This window comes from Aquarana catesbeiana, linkage group LG05 (assembly GCF_042186555.1).
Source record: "Aquarana catesbeiana isolate 2022-GZ linkage group LG05, ASM4218655v1, whole genome shotgun sequence".
NCBI lineage: Eukaryota > Metazoa > Chordata > Amphibia > Anura > Ranidae > Aquarana > Aquarana catesbeiana.
In genome coordinates this window covers 42,335,312-42,350,338 of record NC_133328.1, presented here as the reverse complement: position 1 = coordinate 42,350,338, position 15,027 = coordinate 42,335,312, and the positions used below count along the sequence as shown (strand labels likewise).

Sequence of the window (15,027 nt, the reverse complement as noted above, 5' to 3'; positions counted from 1 at the left end):
GTGTGTACATTAATGAGGAAAAAAATGAACTTAAATGATTTTAGTAAATGGCTGCAATATAACAAAGAGTGAAAAATTTAAGGGGGTCTGAATACTTTCCGTCCCCACTGTAACTATGTAACTAGCTTAATACTGGATCTGTGTACGTTTTTAGCATGTGAGCGTGCTTCAGATCCCCCCACCACCACCAGCTATGTTATGAGAAAATTGGAGGGGGGTATTTGTAATCTCTTCTAGGGTGACAATACTGCTCCTCCATATATATACTGTACAGCGAGTTAGTGTTGTCACCCTAAGACAGGAAGTGTTACTGGCAGGATCATTAGGTAAAATAAACAAAAGAAAACTGAAAAAAAGGAACTAATTTAATCACCCAATCTAAGGACTGGGTAACTACAATATTTTACATTTTATTCTTGGGTTTGTAGTAAATACACTTTAACCCTATACAGTCACAAGAATACAATATTCAATATTTTCCTCTATAGTAGTCCTTTATTTTCAGCAAGTTTTGACATCCAAGTAGACACAACAGTCTTCCCCTCCCCCTCCTCCCTTAAAAACTTCTCTTCATCTTACGATATAAATAAATAATCCAGCATTTTGGCAACAGGTAAAACGCAGCATCCAACCAGTTGTGACAGTACGCTGGGCTACATTTCGACAACCATCTGTTAAAATTTTTAATGTATATTTCATGTATAAAGGTCAAAAATTCAAAAAGCTTATTTAGATATGCAACGCTTTCCTTGGCAGGCCTTTGATCCTCAGAACTGAATGCATATCGGCTAACTTCGGTCCAGGAAGATTGCTAGAACAGTTGTCAGCATAAGAAATGATATTTAATGTGTGAGCGATTTATTTACACCCAAAGAATCTCTCCAGCCAAGATGTTGTTTATGCTTTGGATAGAGCGGGGAACGTTTGGAGCCTCTGTCTTGTTTATATAGTTGTTTGTGTCCCTTATGAAAAGTAGGGACGAGGAGAATTTTCACTTTCCCAAAATATTGTTTAATATTGGGAGATTTCGGGAAACCTAAATGGATTGGAGTCAATGGGGAAGGAGAAATTGTAGTGGTATTAAACCTAAAAACTTACATGCAATATAGTGCAGCCAACCAATCCAAAAACATGGTGGCTGCATTAGTTATTTTTTAGGCTTTCTTCTTTTATATTCATTCAGTGATCCAGCTAACTGCTTGTTTACCATACTTGGGAGAAACCCGCTATATGATAAGAATGTCTACATTTTTTTGCTGGAAAATGTTGTCTGTATCATATATATGTATATTAATTTCTTGAATGCAAGTTTTTTTTATATTTATTTATTTTTCTATTGTTACTCATTGTTTCTTTCACATGAATTGTACTATTTAAAGGAACATTGCGGCAGTTTTAAAAGACTATCACTTATATCTCTCATATCAAGATATTTAATATAAGCTGCTTCCTGTTTCAATTGCAGTTAATGCACTGAGTGTGGAATTTGTTTTGTTTATACTGTTGAAGGAAGTTGAAAAATAACAGAATTACTAATAGGATCACCAGGTGATAAAGCAGGGGGACTCAATTATTTTTGTGCTTTTTTTTTTTTTTTTTTTTTTTTTTTTTTAAGGGCACAGTAGGCTTAAATGGCTCCTGAAGGCTATGAAACTTAACCTAATACAAGGCCTGTCAAAAAGTATGGAATCACCACTCTTATGCCGCGTACACACCTCTGACGGTTTTTCTGACGGATATCCGATGGAGCTCCTCTGAAACGGACTTGCGTACACGCGATCACACCAAAGTCCGATCGTTTAGAACGCGATGACGTACGACGGGACTAGAAAAAGGAAGTTAAAGCGGGGTTCCACTCTCTCTGATAAATTTTTTTTTTGCCCAAATGACATTGATTACTATATAGCAATAGGGAACTCACCTTTTCCGTTTTTCAGTGACATTGCTGTTTGTTTTGGCTTAATAAATGAACTTTGATAATGAAATCTAGATGGTTGTCATCTTGCCTGTGGGCATGTGAAGCCCACAGGCATCCTCTTCCGGGATACGGTGCTGCTGATCGACCAGCATGCACCGCCCGTTCTTTTCAGATCTCGCGCATGCGCATTAGACCGAAATCGGAGCGCCGTCAACAGCTCCGGTTGCCATCACAATGAGCAGCGTCGTAATGATGTCACTCCCACTATGGAAATCTCTCGATAACTCTTGGAACAGGCGGCCGCACTGACTCCTGGGAACAATGACACAAGCTCCCAGGAGCCAGTGCAGCTTACAGGAAGTGAGAAATTAGCCGCTCTAGACACGCCCCTAACCGCAGCCTGTGCTTCCTGCAAAAAACAAAGAGAGCTTCAACAAGAAAGGTAAAGCCTGCAAAAAAAAAGTGCCGTTTTGTCATTAGGACATTGCGGTAATCAGCTGCAGTTAGTGTAGAAAAATCGTGTGGAGCTCCGCTTTAAATAGCCAGTAGCCAATAGCTGCCCTTGCGTCGTTTTTGGTCTGTCGGAATAGCATACAGACCAACGGTTTTCCCGATAGGAATTGATTCCTTCGGAAAGATTTAAAACATGTTCTATTTCTAGTTCCGTCAGAATTTTCGAAAGAATAAGTCTGATGAAGCCCACACACGATCGGAATATCCGATGAAATGATTCCGTCGGACCTTTTCTGCCGGAAAGTCCGGTCGTGTGTACGTGGCATTAGAAAATGTTCATTTAATTGTTTGATTGTGTAGAAGAAAAATTAATCACAAACATGCCTCAAAACTATTTTCATTTAACATTCCAACCTTCTGACTTTAGGAAAAAGAAAAAAGAAAGAAAACTGTAGTCAGTTGCAACTGTTTTTGCAAATTAAGTAGAGGAAAAAAATATGGAATCACTCAATTCTGAGGAAAATATTATGGAATCACCATGTACTCTGCAGTTCTAAAACAAACATCTGCATGAGAAAAAAAATCCTGAAAAATGATGTCATCATCACCAAACATCCTTTCAATTGATGGAATAAGAAAAGTGTCCAAAATCTCAATATAAACTTGTGCATTTATTGAAGATTTAATGACTGTCATCTCCCCCGTAACTTTACCTGACATGCAACCCCATATCATCAATGATTGTGGAAATTTGCGTGTTTTCTTCAGGCGTCTTCATACATTTCAGTGGAAAGGCACCAAACCAAAGTTCCAGCATCATCACCTTGCCCAATGCAGATTTGGGATTCATCACTGAATATGACTTTCATCCAATCATCCACAGACCATGATTGCTTTTCTTTAGCCCATTGTAACCTTGTTTTTTCCTGTTTAGGTGTTAATGATGGTTTTCGTTAGTACAAATCAAATGGGAAGGTTGTTAAAGAGAAGTGTACTGGTAGACCAAGGAAGACATCAAAGCGTCAAGATAGAAAACTTAACCACTTCCCGGAAGATTTTGCTGCTCGATGACCAGGCCATTTTATGCGATATGGCACTGCGTCGCTTTAACTGACAAGTGTGCGGTCGTGCGACGCCTTACCCGAACAAAATCGTCGTCCTTTTTTTTCCCACAAATGGAGCTTTCTTTTGGTGGTATTTGATCACCTCGGCGGTTTTTATTTTTTGCTCTATAAACAAAAGAAGAGCGACAATTTTGAAAAAAACACAATGGGGGTTATTTATGAAAGGCAAATCCACTTTGCACTACAAGTGCACTTGAAAGTGCAGTCGCTGTAGATCTGAGGGGAAGATCTGAAATGAGGGGAAGCTCTGCTGATTTTATCATCCAATCATGTGCAAGCTAAAATGCTGTTTTTTATTTTCCTTGCATGTCCCCCTCGGATCTACAGCGACTGCACTTCCAAGTGCACTTGCAGTGCAAAATGGATTTTCCTTTAGTAAATAACCCCCATAATCTTTTACTTTTTGCTTTTTTCCGTCAGTTTAGGCCGATGTGTATTCTTCTACATATTTTTAGTAAATAAAAAAAATCGCAATAAGCGTATATTGATTGGTTTGCGCAAAAGTTATAGTGTCTGCAGAATAGGGGATAGATTTATGGCATTTTTATTATTATTTAATTTTTTACTAGAAATGGTGGCGATCTGCGATTTTTATGTGACTGCGATATTGCGGCGGACAAATTGGACATTTTTGACACATTTTTGGAACCATTGACAATTATACAGCGATCAGTGCTATAAAAATGCACTGATTACTGTAAAAATGTCACTGGCAGGGAAGGGGTTAACACTAGGGACAATCAAGGGATTAACTAACTGTGTTCCCTCAGTGTGTTCTAACCGTAGGGGGGATGGGTCTTACGAGGGGAAGAGAGAGATCAGTGTTCATACATAGTATGAACACACGATCAGTCTCTTCTCCCCTGAAAGAACTGGGATTTGTGTGTTTACACACACAGATCCCGGTTCTCGCTCTGTCACGAGCGATCGCGGGTGCCCGGCGGTCATCGCGCCCTCCGGGCACTCGCTTCAGCTCCATCGTGCACGTGCGTGCCTCCGGCGGCATGTGCGTGCGCCCATAGTGACCACAATGGGAAGTGACGAAAGGTAACGTCAATTTTCCCAGCCGAGCCAACCTGCCGCAGTAAAACTGCGGCGGCTGGTCGGCAAGTGGGTAAAGAAAAGTTCCGCCTGAAAAAAAATAAATAAAAGTCAGCAGCTACAAATACTGCAGCTGCTGACTTAATATAAGGACTTACCTGTCCAGGGAGCCCGTGATGTCTTCACCTGAAGCTGACCCGTCCATCGGTTCCGAGCGGAGGCGCCGACATCCTTACTAAGGGAAACAGTCGCGCTGCTCTTTCTGAATGGTCTCTGCTGTCTTCTGGGACCTGTGTGTCTCCAGAAGGCAGTGGGGGAGGGGCCTGACATTGCGTAGTTCGCTGCACAAAGTGCGATGCAGGAGTGCTGAAAAATGGGTGACGGGGGCGCTGTGTGATTATGATATGTACCTTATCTCAACTACTTGCCACCCGCGCTATACCCGAAAGATGGCTGCCACGCGGGCCCTAATTGCCGGGAGGATGTCCATGGATGTCCTCCCCAGCAAGCGCTGTCTGCGTGACCCTTCGGGTCGCGCGCGGCGCTCTGTGATCAGCCGAGTCTATGAGACAGGCAGAAGAGAGAAGGGAGGGAGGGGGGAGACCTGAGGATGGAAGCTCAGGTATCGACACCTTTTATCCACAATGTATCTGCCAGTTCTTGAGCTTCAAATTTCCAACACATCCCTTTTCTGAGGCACAGATTGGAGTGTGGGTGGGCAGACAAAGGGGTAGGGGTGAGAGGAGGTGGAGCAGATCAAGCCCTTTCTCCTCTTCTGTCTGTGTATGGGGATGGGGCCCATGCGCGCCTCTATGCACTCAGCGGTTGTGGTACTTGGTTACTAGGGGAGCCACAGTCCATTATGTATATTGTGTCCGGGTTTCAGGCAGTCTAAAAGTCGGACACATGATTTGAAACCCGGACTGTCCAGGTGAATCCCAGACAGGTGACAACCATAGTCTGGTTAGGAACTAACATTTATCTCCCATAACTGGAGTACAGGTTCACTTTAAACCTTGGTATATTATCAGTGTATAAATAAAACTTTATACTGTGCTTACCCTGCAGCAACTGTTCTCATGCTCTTGCGTTTACACATTGCAATTGTAACATGTCCAGGGAAAACCCAAGGCTTCATCATATACTGACGGAGAGACGGAGAGACAGCAATCTCTGACTTGGATATTAGACCTGGGAATACAACGGAAATTCATTGCTGTGGATTTATTTCTACAGGTCAGGAAGTGGTCACCAGTACAGTATGTTTTATGATAGAGGTTCGCCACTGAGAAAAACATATTACATGATGCATTAGGAAATTGATGGAAAATATAAAAAAACACGTTCAATATAATTGCTACAATGCATTATTATTATCTAGAATGGTAATGAAAATAATTAAAGTGGTTCTAAAGGCTGAAGGTTTTTTATCTTAATGCATTCTCTGCATGAAGGTAAAAAATCTTCAGTATGTACCCCCCCCCCCCAGACCCCCCTTATACCTGAGCCTGATCTCGATCCTGTGATGTGCACAAGAACAGAGACTCTCTCCTCTCTCTCCATCCTCATTGGCTCAGAGACAGTAGCAGAAGTCATTGGCTCCCACTGCTGTCAATCACAGCCAGTGAGAAGTAGACATGTGCGCCGTCAATAAATTTGTTTTGTTTTGTTTCGTACGAAAATTAATTAGTGTTTCGTAATTTGTGTCCGAAATTCAATCTGGATTCGTACAAAGTACGAATTTTCGTTAGATTCGTAAACTTTTCGCAAAACAACGAAAATTTATCATTATGAGGGGCTCCCACCATCCCTGTGCTGTGCTGACTTCCTCTGATTGGTGAACAAAACACCAGTCACATTTCTGTTGTAATGGAATTTGGATCCGAAATTCGTTAACGAAATTTCGTATTTCATATAAAATTCGTAAGCATAGAAATTCCCATAGGGTTCCCACCATCCCTGTGCTGAGTTCCCAGGTCTGTACACATACTGTGTCCATTATGAGGGGTTCCCACCATCCCTGTGCTGAGTTCCCGGGTCTGAGTGTACACCCGCTGTGCCCATTAGGAGGGGTTCTCACCATCCCTGTGCTGTGCTGACTTCCTGGGGTTTTAACTTTTAGGTTCGTTAACTTTTCGTAACAATTACGAATTTTCATTATGTATTTGGATCCGAAATTCGTAAACGAAATTTCGTATTTTGTACAGAATTCGTATGCATGAAAATTAGTATTTCGGATGCGTACCAAAGTACGAATTTCCGGAAATTCGTACGAATTTTCGATTTGTACAAAACTAATCGCACATGTCTAGTGAGAAGGGAGCTGTTTCTAGGGAGGAGGAACAGGAGTGAGCACACACAAGTGCCCCATAGCAAGCTGCTTGCTATGGAGGCACTTGGTGGAGGGGGGGGGACAAGGAGTGACAGTGGGGGACCCAAGAAGACGGAGGTTGGTATGACATGTTTGTTTGTTTTTTCATTTGAACGTTTACAATCACTAAATTAAAATGCAGCAATCATATATAGGTAAAGTCACCTATCCGGATAAATCACTACAGTGTGTATTCTTAAAAAATTTACACAGCACATTTATCCGTTTTATCTGCCGCAATATTGCAGTCCCACTATAAGTCGCTGATCGCCAACATTAGTAGTAAAAAAAAATTAAAAATCCATAATTATATCTCATAGTTTGTAGCGCAATAACTTTTGCGCAAACCAATCAATTGCGATTTATTTTACCAAAAATATGTAGCAGAATACATATTGGCCTAAAGTGATAAAGAAATTAGATTTTTTACATTATTGTATTGGATATGTTTTATAGCAGAAAGTAAAAAATATTGTTTTGTTTTTTTTCAAAATTGTCGATAATTTTTTGTTTTCAGTGCAAAAAATAAAAACAGCAGAGGTGATCAAATACCACCAAAAGAAAGCTCTATTTGTGGGAAAAAAAGGGCATCAATTTTATTTGGGTACAGTGTCGCACAACTGCTCAATTGTCAGTTAAATTAACGCAGTGCCGTATCGCAAGAAAATGGCCTGGGCGTGAAGGGAGGTAAATCTTCCGGAGGTCAAGAGGTTTGATTTTAATTTAAAATCAATGAAAAACATTCGACCAGCACAGGGAATTGCCCCATTTGCACAGAATAAGGGTGGATTGCTATGCAAATTGTTTTATAAATACACCCCTTAAAATGTATCTAAACCCAAAAATAAAAATATTTAGGGGAACCCCTTTTAATTTTCTAGAGCATAGAAATTTCCCCATACAGAGTCCCCGTGAGTTATAAGTAACTACCAGGGGGTCTAACTCTCCAACATCTGTCAAAAACTGGAATATCATTTTTTGTTTTTTGGAGGACTGAACCTTTACTGAGGAGCTTAATTAAAATTACATTTCATCTTTCTAATATTTGTCCCTGTATAGTAATAAAAAAAACATTCTTGCTAGTCCTTTGTCGGCATGCAGCCAAAGTTATCCTTGCACTACTCTGCTTCCACACTGCCACCTTAAAGGAGAAGTGCAGCCAAAGCTCGTTTGGTTGTACTTCTCCTGTGGTTCACAGCAGTTAAGTTCGTTCTGCACTCCTGTCACCCATTTTCAGCAAACAGCAGGGTGAAGCCCGCTGTCGGCTGACATCACAGAGCCGGTCCAGGCTCGAGAAGGATCGGGACCATATGGTCGGGATCCACCCACGTGCCGGGACTGGCACCCGGCTCAAGTTCTCAGTGAGCCGCTGAGAGCCTGAGCCGCTGCTCCCATCCCCTCCACAGCCCAGCGCTTCAGTGAGCACGGGGGGGCAGAGCAAATATCATCATAAGGACTCCGTAAGGACTAACAGAGTTGCAGTACAGACCATTGGAATGCTATTTTTTTTATCACACCTTAGTATGCTGTGCCAATGCTGCCCTCTTCAGACTGGGAAATCTTGAAATCAGACATACAAAGAAAACAAAAGGGCGCAAAGGCATTACCAGATAAAACTTTATTAAAAAGTAATGAATGCATTCTCACAATAGTCAAAAGCTAACACAGTAATATAGACCAGACCCTGTGGCAGGGTAGCCCTCATAAGGTAAAGTATTACTGATACTTGTTAGTTAACAAGTTTCAAGGGACAACCCTCTTCATCAGAGTTCTGAGTGAAAGCTCACTTGCCTATATTGTGAATATGCACTCATTAGTTTTTCCTTTTCAATAAAGTTTTATCTGGTAATGCACTAGGCTTTGCACCCTTTTGTTTTCTTTGCACGCAAAACTTAATCCCAGAGACGGCAAAAAGCTCTGCCAGGTCCCAAATACCTGAAACCTGCGGGGTGTCTGCGTATGTGCAGGGCTTTGCCTGGACAGCCAAGTCATTCATTTACAAACATCTGTTAATGAATACAATACTAGTCCTATCTGCCACGGCATCAGCAGAACACAAGTCTGGTGATCACCATACTTGTAGTCAGTGCTGGGACAAGCTCATCTAGAGCCCAGGGCGAACATGCCAAATTGTGCCCCCCCCCTCCCCCAACATGTATGATTTTGTATAAAGGTAAATTGACAGCACTTGCTCCTCCTAATTGTTAATATGCTCTAATAGTTAATAACCTGGGAATTTTAGGTATGACCTGATATTAAATATTAAAGGAGTATATCCTTATAACAGCTTGGTAGTTGTGTGCCAAATAGGTTACCCAGCTGGTATATGGATATAATCCTTTAATATTTAATATCAGGTCATACCTAAAATTCCCAGGTTATTAACTATTAGAGCATATTAACAATAAGGAGGAGCAAGTGCTGTCAATTTACCTTTATATTTTTATTTATTTACCCTACTTTGGGGGGATAATTTTGGATAGCAGCGGCCCATATACATAGGCCAATTTAATTCCAAGGCGCGAGTGTCTTACTATATGCATGTATGATTATGTGTGAGCAAAAATCCCCCCCCCCCCCAAAAAAAAAAAAAAAATTGAATCTGCATGCTTGCCCCCTAAGTATAAATCCCCCTTGCCTCCCAGTACAAAATCGCCCCCCTGCAGAAATCCCCCCTCCTAGCACAAATACTCTACCACTCAAATCTTCTCCCCCCACTCCAAATCCCTCCCCCCTACTAGCACAATCCCCCCAATTTTCTCCTCCATGCACAAATTCCCCCCCCATCATCTCTACTAGAACAAATCTCCTCCACCATAATACATTTTCTAGCACAAATACCCCCTCCTAGCACAAAACCTCTTCCCCATCCCCCCTTTCAACACAAATCGCCCCCCCCCCCCCCCATCACCACTCCTAGCACACCTCTGCAAATGTTCCCTCCTAGAACAATTCTTACCCCCTGATGCCCCTCCCAATTTCCTCTCCCAACACAAATCCCTCCCCCCAATTTCCTTGTGGTGCCCCCCACCTCACATGATACCGCAGTGCCCAGAGCAGCCGTCCGTCCTGCACACCCCTTATCCTGGCCCTGCTTGTAGTCCATTGACACTTCCTTCAGCTCTTCAACTGAATGCCCGTACCTCGGTATGGACAAAGAGCAGGAGAAACAGTCTGCAGGAGATAGATAGATAGATAGATAGATAGATAGATAGATAGATAGATAGATAGAGAGATAGAGAGATAGATAGATAGATAGATAGATAGATAGATAGATAGATAGATAGATAGATAGATAGATAGATAGATAGATAGATAGATAGATAGATAGATAGATAGATAGATAGATAGATAGATAGATAGATAGATAGATAGATAGATAGATTTATACAAATGGGAATAAGTGAGGAAGACAGCAAAATGCAAAATTAAGGAAAACAATTATGTAAGTAAAATGTGTAGTGTGATAGTATTGCATTTATCCCTGATATTTTACCTTTATTGCATTACATGAGCTCACTCTGCAGATCACACTGTATATGATAAGTTCAGTTGGAATCAATCAGAGAAAGTCAGGGGTGGAACGATCTGACAGCAGATTGTTTGCTGGAATATTTTTAATGCCACAGAAGTGCTATATGGCCTTGCCAGCAATCAGTGTTGCACAATGCAGAGGTGATAAAAATCAGGCAGGGATTTATACTGCTAACAGCATGTTCAAAGATGTGGTCATTACAGCCTCGCAGCATGCTGACAGTAAAAGTACTGACTTGTATCAAATATTTCTTCTCACCTGTGTCCCTGATTTTTTTTTATTTTTTATAGAAAATATCACTCACATTGAAGGGAAACTGTGAAGTTTGAAATAAGGTAACTGCCGTTTCTGATTTTTTTTTTTTAAGTGAAAGTGCCAGGACTGTCTTCCTATACGTCATAGACCTAGTCCTAGAGCAAGCCAGCAGCCAATGTCTTAAAGTCAGGATTCTCGTCTGCTTCAGATCATGGATTTAAAGAAAAACTAAACTTTTCCTATTAACTTGAACTATTTTTTAATCCTTATGCTGCTAGCATTAGTAAATAGATAGGAAGATATATTATATTTACTTGTTTTAAACTTTTTTTTTTTTTTTTTTTTTACATTTCTTCAGTTGCTTCCTGGTTTCTGGCCTAGGCCAAAATGATGGCATACATCCCAGGAGTCTTCATGGACATTTGTTTTTCTTTCATCTGGAGGAGGCGAGGAGGAGCTTTCTCAGATAAGCACACATTCATTTCTGTATGCCTAAGCTAAGGGTATATGGGTTCCAGGAAGTAAATGCTACATGAATCATCTGCCCTTACTTAAAATTTTACTAAGCCCACAACAGTAAAATCTGTCTGTATATGCAGGAACGCATGCTTATTATACTCACTGTGGAACCTAAGGGGTTAATCCTTTGCATTGTGTATAAAGGCTGTTTGAACCTGTCTCTCTGATCCTCCTCTTTTTCTACTGTCCCCAAAAAATAACCTGATATTTACAGAGCCAGGGGACGGGCTGCACATGCTCAGTTTGGTGTGTATTGCTAGAGAGTTTTTTTCTCTTGGGAGGGTGCATGTGATCAGCACAGGGCCAATCAGCACTGTCCAGACAGAGGATCAGGGGAGAATGAAAACTCCTCTTACAAGCTTTGCTAGGAACTGATAGAAGTCACAAGACTGCTATATACTGCTGATGAGAAAAAGGTATTTATCACTTTATATTTATTAAAGTAATTGCATTTTCCATGTTCTGTGTACTGTGGGAGACCAGATATAGTAAATGCAGGTTCTGGGTTTAGTAACATTTAAAGTGGAACTCCACTTGTTTTCTCCCCCCCCCCCCCCCTTCCGCTGCCACATTTGGCACCTTTCGGGGGGGGGTGGGAGCAAGTACTTGGTTTTGCCAGGTACCCTCTCCCACTTCCGGGTGACTTTGCTGCAGCGAAGTCACTCAGAAGTTCCGCCCCACTCCTTCTTCCCCTGCCGCCGGGCCATTCATAAAGAGCCGGTTTTCCATACAAGACAATGGCGGCAGCAGCATCCGAGCTGATTGAAAAATCGGCTGGGGTGCCGACATCGCTGGATCCCTGGACAAGTAAGTGTCCTAACATTAAAAGTCAGCAGCTACAGTATTTGTAGCTGCTGACTTTAATTTTTTTTGGGTGGGGGGGGGGGGGGCTGGAGCTCAATGTATTGTCATATTTTTTAATTCACATGTAGATTAAAGGTGTGACCTGTTTTCTGCATATGACATCTGTTAAAGAAACCTTACAAGTAAAAATGTTTTTTTTTTAAAAAGTATTACTATTTTATCTTTTAAGAACTTTTGATTAACGTGGTATTAAACCAAAAAGCAAACATTTATTATATTGCAGCTTACCAATTCTCAGATGTGGTGGCTGTATTAGTTTTCTTTTTTAGGTTTTTTTTTTTAGTTTCACCTGGTGATCTGATCATTTACCACTGACAAGGGTGCTTACAATGATCAGCTTTTATTTATTTATTTTAATTGGAATCATCATAATGTTTGCTTAACCTGATTATTAACCCATATGTAGCACTGTCCCCGTAGGGCTTGCTGAGTGTTGACTTCATAGGCCTCTTTCTGGTTACCTGCAGCTGGTTGCTAATAGTTCCCACTTAGTTAATGAGGGTTTCCACTTGGTTGCTGAGGGTTTCCCACTTTGTTGCTAAAGGTCCCCGCTTGGTTGCTAGGGGTTCCCGCTTGGTTGCTAGGAGTTCCCACTTGTCCCATCCTTACTCCCATTTGCTCGTTACTTAATGACCAGTCCAAGGTATTTGTGTTTTTGTATTTTATTTTGGAACTTGGATGGGAGAAGGGATGAGTGGGACACTCCAACTGGAATTTTTCACAAATGATAAAGACAACTCTCACCGGATTGGTAGTAGAAGCAGTCACACTGCTTTGACCATACAGCCACATGTATGGAAGGGTAAGTCTTCTTGCTCTCACTAGCAGCAGACTTGATGCACAAAATTATCTTCAGGACACTCTCTAGAATCCCCTTTACTGACACCCGTCCACTGACTCCTCTAGCTGAAGGGAGCAGCCCTCACTCGACAGGCCCCAAAGACACAGATCTGTACTCACAGTAGGCACAATCAGATTCTTTCTGGTGTCTCCCTTCTAGTCAGCTTTGCAGGACCTCTGGGTTCAGCTTCTCTCTATCTCTAGGCCCCTGGGTCAACCACCCAGGGCCGCACGGCCTCCTTCACGGAGGAGAGGGCAGCTGCCCCCTCCCTCCTGGACTCTGTTCCCCAGCTCAAATAACTCTGAGCACATGTACTCTGGCTTTATATACAGTATCCCAACATGCAATGCAGCACTTTTCCTCTGCCAATTGCGAGGGCTATACCAAAGCTTGTGCACTCACTTGTCAGGTCCCCTCCTACTGTCCAATATGCCTCCCTATTGGACCAGCAAGGGACAGGTAGAACAAGCTGAGCTGCACGTGAGCACAATGAGCAGACCTAACCAATAGATCCTGCTCCCTGGTAGGCAGAGAGCACTTTAAGTTTTACCTGACCATCTTCCTGGTATGCAGAAAGACCAAAAAGTATACTCTCTTCTAGCACCTACCTGGGTGCTACACATACAGTATCTCACAAAAGTGAGTACACCCCTCACATTTTTGTAAATATTTTATTCTATTTTATGTGACAACACTGAAGAAATGACACTTTGCTACAATGTAAATTAGTGAGTATACAGCTTGTATAACAGTGTAAATTTGCTGTCCCTTCAAATTACCTCAACACACAGCCATTAATGTCTAAACCACTGGCAATAAAAGTGAGTACACCCCTAAGTGAAAATTTCCAAATTGGGCCCAAAGTATCAATATTTTGTGTGACCTCCATTATTTTCCAGCACTGCCTTAACCCTCTTGGGCATGGAGTTCACCAGAGCTTCACAGGTTGACACTGGAGTCCTCTTCCACTCCTCCATGATGACATCACAGAGCTGGTGGATGTTAGAGACCTTGCGCTCCTCCACCTTCCGTTTGAGGATGCCCCACAGATGCTCAATAGGGTTTAGGTCTGGAGACCTGCTTGGCCAGTCCCTCACCTTTACCCTTAGCTTCTTTAGCAAGGCAGTGGTCATCTTGGAGGTGTGTTTGGGGTCGTTATTATGTTGGAACACTGCCCTGTGGCCCAGTCTCCGAAGGGAGGGGATCATGCTCTGCTTCAGTATGTCACAGACTCACTTTTGTGAGAAACTGTATATAACCCCAATCTGCCCTAATGAACTCATAACTTTCCTCCCCTTAGCTATGCTATTTTTTTTCTATCATTGCTTACATTTTCATGGTTTTGATTTGTTTTATTTTTTCAGTGTAACATAAAAAAAGAATTGTACAATTTAAAAAAGCGCCTTTTTTCATTTGCAAGTAATTTTGCCATTCTATGAAACGTCATTATAGTGCCTTTGCTATTTAAACTCTATATTAACCTATGGTTAACCCTAATCAGCCCTAACTAACTCCTGCTTCTCCTTCTCCCCATGGCAATTATTGTTCTGTTAATTTATTTTCAATCTTTTTTTAGCATTATTGCTTATATTTTTCTTTTTTCTTTTATTTTGCTGTGTTTTATACAAAAATGTAAAAAAAAACACCACCTTTTTTCATTTGTAAATCACTTTGCCATGCTTAGCACCTCATCTAGCACTTTTTAGTGTAATGCCCTGTACACGCGATAGGATTTTCCGACAACAAAACCGCGGATGTTGGCTCAAACTTGTCTTGCATACACACGGTCCCACAAATGTTGTCGGAAATTCCGAACGTCAAGAACGCGGTGACGTACAACACATACGACGAGCCGAGAAAAATGAAGTTCAATAGCCAGTGCGGCTCTTCTGCTTGATTCCGAGCATGCGTGGAATTTTGTGTGTCGGAATTGTTTAGACACGATCGGAATTTCCGACAACGGATTTTGTTGTCCGAAAATTTGAGATCCAGATCTCAAATTTTGTTTGTCGGAAATTCCGACAGAAGATGTCCAATGGAGCCTACACACGGTCGGAATTTCCGACAACAAGCTCACATCGAACATTTGTTGTCGGAAAATCCTAT

At 41.7% G+C, this 15,027-nt stretch overlaps 1 long non-coding RNA gene across 1 annotated transcript; it reads right to left on the bottom strand.

Annotated features, from left to right (window-relative positions):
• Positions 1–475: 475 nt before the first annotated feature.
• Positions 476–13,534, bottom strand: LOC141144209 (uncharacterized). The gene is made up of 3 exons (XR_012244367.1): positions 13,041–13,534; positions 5,598–5,727; positions 476–3,600 (listed from the first exon to the last, which is right to left on the bottom strand). It is a non-coding gene; the product is annotated as an uncharacterized lncRNA (long non-coding RNA).
• Between the last annotated feature and the right edge of the window lie 1,493 nt (positions 13,535–15,027).